Source organism: Paroedura picta, chromosome 3 (genome assembly GCF_049243985.1).
Source record: "Paroedura picta isolate Pp20150507F chromosome 3, Ppicta_v3.0, whole genome shotgun sequence".
NCBI classification, from domain to species: Eukaryota; Metazoa; Chordata; class Lepidosauria; order Squamata; family Gekkonidae; genus Paroedura; species Paroedura picta.
In genome coordinates, this window is record NC_135371.1 from 120400484 (window position 1) to 120409170 (window position 8687).

Sequence of the window (8687 nt, forward strand, 5' to 3'; positions counted from 1 at the left end):
CGTGTGATTGGAGATGTTGGAGATGCACCTGGTACACTCTGCATGCAAAAGCAGGTATAAAACTACCCGCAACCCTTCCCCTGAATAAGTATAAAGAAAACTGACCATGTTTGAGGGAGAAATTGGGGAGGGAAAACATTTCCTAATGCTCTAGAAACACAAATCTATACATTATGCTGGTCAGGTAATACTGTTATCATGACTACTTAGCCACATAAGTAGGAGGGAAGAGGTAGAGGCATCTTGCTGCCAGCAATTTAACTATCCCGTCCCTATGGCTATGGAGCTTGCACAGCAGCAGTGGAAATCTAATGATACGCCTTTTAAAGTGACACTAATGAAGCAATGACATTTTCACGGTGAATGCTCAGCACAGAGATTTCAGAGTCTTTTGATGCCAACATTTAACAGAAAGTACAAAGCAATTCACATGCAAAAGAATGCAAAATGCCTCGCCATCCAGTTCTTCTGGGCAGACATGGACAAGCTGAGATGAAGAAACCTTTTCCCCTTACGTACCTTATTCAAGAAAGTTTAGGATGCTGTGCTACATGGTGTACTGTAGCAGTCATGGTGGGAGGCTGGGTCTGAGTAGATATATCTCCATCCATTATGCTTACTTCCTGACCTTGGGCCAGTCACTATCTCACTCTAACCTACCTCACAGAGTTGGTGTGAGCATAAAGTGGAGCCTTGAGCCTAAGTATTGTCTTAAACTCCATAGAGGAAAGGCATGATGAAATGTAATAAATGTTCTGTTTGAATCACAAGTGAGTAAAACAAATGGAAACACATAGATTTTTAAAGCAGCGAAACAATAACCAAAAGAGGTAGGGTGTGTGTGTGTGTGTGTGTGTGTGTGTGTAATAGATGAGACACTGATAGCAATGGTAGGATGCAACGACAGTGCTTTGATTCCAATCTTATTTAGTTTATTACATCATTAGGTTTTGAAACTGAATTTTGTGGCTTACTTTCTGTTCTTCCATCACAGAAGCAATGAGAACTAAAGCCCATGAAAGAGACTGTGTAGGTTAGCAGCATTAATGCACAGTGACAATCCATCCCCATCTCCCTCACTAAAACAAATCTCCTCCTTTGATATGGCAGTGTGAGAATGTGAACAAACTCTCAAAGAAAGGAGAGAGAGAAGTGTTGGCTTAAACCCTGTTTTGACAGTAGCAGAGGGATTACTCCTCCCATTTTTTGCACAGCAACCTGTGTGATCACTGTAAAACCTCCAGGCAACAGGCCAGCTCAGAAGCTACAAGGGCACTGTGATATCAGCGACAGACAACTGAGTATGTGTCACAGCATTTTACCTCTCTCTGTTTCCTCCCTATATTGGAGCAGGATGCAGTCTTCTGTCATTTGCCTAGGGACCAAGACCTGTGAGGAAAGCCTGAGGTTTGCCTGGGGAAGAGGACATGATTGTTCCCTTTAAGAATTTGAAAGGTCACTTAGAATGGTTCCTGTTGCCAGCAGAGGATAGGGCCCAGAGTAATGGCTTTAAACTATGTGTAGAACAGTACTAGCTAGATATCAGAAAAAAATATTTCACAGTCAGAGTAGTTCAGCAGTGGAATAGGCTGCCTAAGGAGGTGGTGAGCTCCCCCTCACTGGTGGTCTTCAGTCAGCAGCAGGACAGATCCTTATCCTGGATGCTTGATGCTGATCTTGCATTGAGCAGAGAGTTGGACTAGATGGCCTGTATGGCCTTTTCCAGCTCTATGATTCTACTATAAAACACACCAAAAGTAGACTGAGCAGTATTCCCTCAATTAACATTTATTTATTTCTTATCTTGGACTGTTGTCCTATTAATTGTTTCTTACTCAATTGTTTCCTTACACTACCAAGATATGATTACTTCTGTTTGCTTATGCAATTAAAATATTTATAGTTCACCCTTCCCAAAAATGGCCAAAATAGGGAACGCTCATAAAAATAGAACACTTTATAAACTATTTTTCAATTAATGCAACTTTAGAATGAATTCAGAATACCTGGAGATGTGAAAGCAAAAACTTGTATGCTATGTAGCCCATACCTCCAAAAATTTGCATGGTTTCTCTAAAGCAGGAGTGACCAAATTGTGGCTCTCTAGATATCCATGCAGTCAGGGGGTCATGGGAACTGTAATACATGGACATTTGGAGAGCCAGTTTAGCCACCCCTGCTCTAAAGAATACTAGGGGTCATAACTTAGAGGCAGTAAAAACAAACCACCATCCAACCTTCCTTGCCTGGCTACAGGACAATCCTCAGATCTCCTGGCTACACTATACATGCTATATGATAAAATGTACTCTCTGTCCAGCTTGGTTACTGAAATCTGCCAGAGAAGAATGGGCCCAATAAATAAGGCCAACAATTAATAATTGACAAGTTGATGCTTGGTGTTGCTGGGAGGAGAGCATTATCTCAGGAGCTGACTCAGGAGCTGACTGCTAGCTCTGCCCTCTGCTGAGTAGGCCTTTGTCTTATAAAACATTGGTCCCCAACCCCTGGTCCGGAGACCTGTACCGGTCCGTGGATCAGTCGGTACCGGGCCTTGGATCCTCCTTGTCCTCCTCCCTGGCTGTTGCCTCGGGGGCTGCCCTGCTACTCTGTTGCCAGCTCACCATTGGTGCTCTCTGGTGGCCACCATGGCTGGGGATCCCCCTCGGCATGGCACTGCGCAGCTGCTGCTGGCAGCGCCCCCCAGCGGGCGGTGGGAAGTCAGGGGCACCAGCAGGAAAGCAAGTGAAGCAGGGGCTCAGGCAATGGCAACGTCCCTTGGTAAAAGACTACCCCCTCCCCAGGCCTCATTAAAATTTTCAAGCATTGACCGGTCCCCGGTGATAAAAAGATTGGGGACCACTGCTATAAAAGGCTCTTGCTTGCCAGAGGCACGCGCCTTTGGCACGCGCAATACAAACAAAACCCAAAAGACTCTTGGATTATTATGGATTAAACCATAATACTCCGGGTAATTATCCGGGTAATTATTGACCCGTCAGCTTGACATCTGTAGCTGGCAAAATTTTGGAACAAATAATCAAACACTCGGTCCTTGAGCAGCTGGAACTGAAAGCTGTGATTTCTAAGACTCAGCACAGGTTTCGCAAGAACAAGTCATATCAGACCAACCTTATCTCTTTTTTCGAGAAAGTGACTACCTTGCTGGATCAGGGGAATGCCATGGACATAGTTTATCTGGATTTCAGTAAAGCTTTTGATAAGGTTCCACATGATAATCTTGTTCACAAGTTGGTAAAATGTGGTATGGATTCTCATTCTGTCAGGTTGACAAATCGTACCCAGAGGGTACTTGTTAATGGTTCAGCATCTTCTTGGAAAAGAGTGACAAGTGGAGTACCCCAGGGATCTGTCCTGGGGCCTGTGTTGTTCAACATATTTATAAATGATTTGGATGAGGGATTAGAGGGGATACCTATTAAATTTGCAGACGATACTAAACTGGGAGGCGTAGCAAACACAACTGAAGACAGCAACAGAACACAGGATGATCTTGATAGGCTCGAGATGTGGGCTAAACTGAATAAAATGAAGTTCAATAAGGACAAAAGTAAAGTTCTGCATTTAGGTAGGAAAAACCAAATACACCAATATAAGATGGGGAGACTTGTCTTGGCAGTAGCATGCGCTCAAAGGATCTAGGAGTCTTAGTAGACCATAATTTGAACATGAGTCAGCAGTGTGACTCAGTGGCTAAAAAGGCAAATGGGATTTTGGGCTGTATCAAATAGAGTATCATGTCCAGATCATGGGAGGTGATGGTACCGATTTACTCTGCTCTGGTTCGGCATCACTTGGAGCACTGTGTTCAGTTTTGGGCATCCCAGTTGAAGAGGGATGTTGACAAACTGGAATGTGTCCATAGAAGGGCAACAGAAGATGGTGAGGGGTTTGGAGACCAAAACATATGGAGAAAACATATGAAGAAACATATGGGGAAGCTTGGTCTGTTTAGCCTAGAGAGGAGACAACTGAGAGGGGTTCTGATAACCATCTTCAAGTATTTAAAAGGGTGCCATATGGAGGATAGAGCAGAATTGTTCTCTCTTGCGCCAGAGGGACAGACCAGAACGAATGGGATGAAATTAATTCAAAAGAAATCCCATCTAAACACCCGGAAGAAGTTCCTGACAGTTCGAGCGGTTTCTCAATGTAACAGGCTTCCTCGGGAGGTGGTGGGTTCTCCATCTTTGGAAATTTTTAAATAGAGGCTAGATAGCCATCTGATGGAGAAGCTGATTCTTTGAAGGCAAAGGGGTTGCAGGTTACATAGATGAGCGATTGGGATGTGAGTGTCCTGCATACTGCAGGGGTTGTACTAGATGACCCATGAGGTCCCTTCCAACTCTATTATTCTATCATTCTATGATGCCTTTGGCCTTAAAATATGCCACTATTAGGCACTTATTAGAAACCATTAGAAACCATCAGGAAAACTTACTACTTTCCACTCTCTAATCTAGAATCATAGAATCATAGAGTTGGAAGGGGCCATACAGGCCATCTAGTCCACCCCCCTGCTCAACGCAGGATTAGCCCTAAGCATCCTAAAGCATCCAAGAAAAGTGTATCCAACCTTTGCTTGAAGATTGCCAGTGAGGGGGAGCTCACCACCTCCTTAGGCAGCCTATTCCACTGTGAAATTTTTTCCCCTGATATCTAGCCTATATCGTTGTACTTGAAGTTTAAACCCATTACTGCGTGTCCTCTCCTCTGCAGCCAACAGAAGCAGCATCCTGCCCTCCTCCAAGTGACAACCTTTCAAATACTTAAAGAGGGCTATCATGTCCCCTCTCAACCTCCTTTTCTCCAGGCTGAACATTCCCAAGTCCCTCAACCTATCTTCATAGGGCTTGGTCCCTTGGCCCCAGATCATCTTCGTCGCTCTCCTCTGTACCCTTTCAATTTTATCTACATCCTTCTTGAAGTGAGGCCTCCAGAACTGCACACAGTACTCCAAGTGTGGTCTGACCAGTGCCATATACAATGGGACTATGACATCTTGTGATTTTGATGTGATGCCTCTGTTGATACAGCCCAAAATGCCATTTGCCTTTTTTACCGCTGCATCACACTGCCTGCTCATGTTTAGTTTACAATCCACAAGTACCCCAAGGTCTCGTTCACACACAGTGTTACCTAGAAGCGTATCCCCCATCCAGTAGGCATGCTTTTCATTTTTTTGACCCAGATGCAGAACTTTACACTTATCTTTATTAAATTGCATCTTGTTCTCATTTGCCCATTTTTCCATTGTGTTCAGATCTCGTTGAACTCTGTCTCTATCTTCCGGAGTATTTGCCAGTCCTCCCAATTTGGTGTCATCTGCAAACTTGATGAGTAGTCCCTCCACCCCCTCATCTAGATCATTAATAAATATGTTAAAAAGTACCGGGCCAAGCACCGAGCCCTGAGGTACCCCGCTACTCACCTCTCTCCAGTCTGATGAAACACCATTGACAACAACTCTTTGACTGCGGTTCTCTAACCAATTCCCTATCCACCTGACTATCTGAAAATCCAGATTGCAGTCCTTCAACTTATCCATCAGAACATCATGGGGAACCTTGTCAAAAGCTTTACTAAAATCCAAGTAAATGACATCAACCGAATTTCCCCGATCCAGCAAACCTGTTACTTGGTCAAAAAGGGAAACCAGGTTGGTCTGGCAGGACCTGTTGGAGACAAATCCATGCTGACTTCCTTGGATCACCAAATTGTCCTCCAGATGTTTGCAGATCGCTCCCTTTAATATCTGCTCCATTATCTTCCCCACAACAGAGGTCAGACTCACTGGTCTGTAGTTTCCCGGGTCATCCTTCCTCCCTTTTTTGAAGATCGGAATAACATTTGCTCTCTTCCAGTCCTCCGGGACATCTCCAGTCCTTAAAGAGTTTCCGAAGATGATGGACAAGGGCTGTGCAAGTTCTCTGGAAAGTTCTTTGAGTACTCTCGGGTGCATTTCATCCGGACCAGGGGATCTGAACTCATCCAGTGCAGCTAAATGCCTCTCGACAACCTCTCTATCCATGTTAACCTGCCACCCAGACACTGTCCTTTGGCTTTGGCCATCTCTAGATGTGCCTAAACACTTTGACCTGTGGGAAAAAACAGATGTAAAAGAGGCACTAAGCCTTTCTGCTTTCTCTGCATCTTCCGTTAGAGTTTGTCCATCCGCATCCAACAGTGGGCCTATTGCCTCCTTTACTTTACGTTTGCTCCTCACAACTGAAAAATCTTTTCTTGTTACAATGTGCTTCCCAGGCCAGTTTTAGCTCACTCTCAGCTTTGGCCTTTCTTATGATTGATCTACAGTGCCTAGTAACCTGTAGGTACTCTTCTTTAGAGCTCTGTCCTTCCCTCCATTTCCTGAATATTTTCCTTTTCTTTCTTATTTCCTCTTGAAGTTCTCTGTTCATCCAAATAGGCTTCTTAGAGCTCCTGCAGTGTTTTCGTCTTTCTGGGATAGTCATTGATTGAGCATGCAATAGCTCTTGTTTGAGTAGCGTCCACCCTTCACATGCTCCCTTCCCTTCCAGCATTCTCATCCATTCTCGTAATGTACCTTGCTTGGGCAAATTTCTTGGAAGAATGGAGGCCCCTCAACTGGAAGTGTTTCTACATGAAAAAGATTTTCTGAAGCCTTTTCAGTCTACCTTTCTGCTTTCCTATGGGATGGAAAACAACTAGGTAGTCTTCACTGATGATTTCTGCCAGTCACCTGATGGCTGAGGCGTGTCCCTCTTTATCCCCATGGGCCACTAGCAATATTCATTGTATCTTTCAGGACTACTAGAGGCATGACAGGCACTGTTCTATAGTGGTCCCGGTCCTTCCTGGAAAGAAGTTTTAAGAATCAGTCCTGAAGAACTATTGCTCCTATGCCTGGCTGCTGGCATCTAGGGGTACCATATGTTCTAACTTCCCTTCCATGCCCCTCAACTTATATCGATGATCCCCAGCCTCTATCTCACCTTTTTGTTGGAAAACCTAGATTTTCATCTTGAATCAGTGGCTGGATACTGACAAACAAACTGAAATATAACACAGTCCAAATAAAATTAAGGGGTAATACTCACTGAGAAATACACATACAACCTGTTCTGAATGGGCTTGCACTCTACTTGAAGTGGCAAACTGGCTATTTCATTGTATGTCTAGATCCATCCATTGCTGAATAAGAAAATAGCCTGGAATGCCTTTTAACCATGTAGGTAGATTTGTCAATAGCAGCATAAGTGTTGCCTTAACCGGGTTATCTGTAACTATTATAAAAGACCTAATGACCTTTGGGGGTCACAATGACCATTTGGGCCCTACAATTTAAGGGTCAATGAATGCTCCGGCCAGTGTCATCCTGCCGCCTGAGTGGCCACCCGCCCGATCAGGCAGTGTCTTCCACCCCTAACTGTCATGTCCAATGACTTCGCTCACTTTGCCTCAGACCACTGACAGAGCAGGCAGGTGCCACAGTTGAGTGCGCTCCCAGGGGCCATGGGCCGCTGCCTCCCTACAACAGACAGCGACCAGAGCCAATGAGAATGTGGGGAAAGGAGAGTCAGCCAATCGGAGTGAGAGCCCTCTAGTGCCCGGCCTCTGTAGGCTGTGGGAATTCTGGGGGGAAATCCCTCCATTTGGGGGTGACTGGAAGAGTCCTTGTCAAAGATTTTAATATTAGGCCTATTTTGCCAGGACAAAACAGCTGGGGGAGGGAGAAGAGCAACTCTAGTGTTGGTCCATGAGACCCATTTTTGGGGTAACAGTTAAAGAACAGCAGCTAGGGGGAAATGCAAATGGTAAATGCAAAAAGATTCCCAATGATACATTTTGTTTTGCAAGAATAAGACTTGCATCTCTGGAGTCACTCCCACTAACCTTAAGGCAAACTGCTGGCATCTGTGTCCTTATTTCTTTCCTTATGATCTGTTTGCACATATGCTGAGTGAGATGGAGTAGACTGAGCCCTTTTGTGGCATAAAAATCAAATGTTCCATGCGCCAGAACACTGATCTTCAAGTGGTGGTTTGTGACCTGACCTATAGAGGGGAGAGGGTCACCTTAGTAGTGCCAGAAACATCTTTGGATGAAGACAGAAAAAGAAAAAAAGAAGCTAGGAGATGGACAAAGAAAGAGATGTGGATAAGAGAGAGAGACAGACAGAGAGAGGAAGACAGAACTAAACAATACAGTTTTATACAACTTCCATCACATCTGCGAGTTCACGTCCAGCATCATCAGTGAGGGCAATTTGGTCCCTTACATCCTTTGAAGATGGGCATTCAAATAGCAGCCAATGGAGCTGTGAACGACAACAGTGGGGTATGACATATGAGCATTACTTGATGTAATGATTTAACTGAGTTTTTATTATTTTCACAGTCTATGGATCTATATTTCATTACTATGTAAACTGCCCCAGGCTGGCAGTGCTGGGAGGGTCAGTACAGAATGTAAGTATAACTCACTAACTAACTAACTAAAGCAGAGTAAATGTAAATATAATATGCAATCTGTTGTACTATGTATTTCTGGTAAGGCCTTGGAGGAGCGTGTCTTATGGCTTAAGTGCCACTCAGCACTTAACATCCACTCAGGGCAGATGTCCCACCCCTGAGTGCCTCTTCCTCCAACTGGCTTGCCTATCTGTCTGTCCAGTGGCCAGCCAA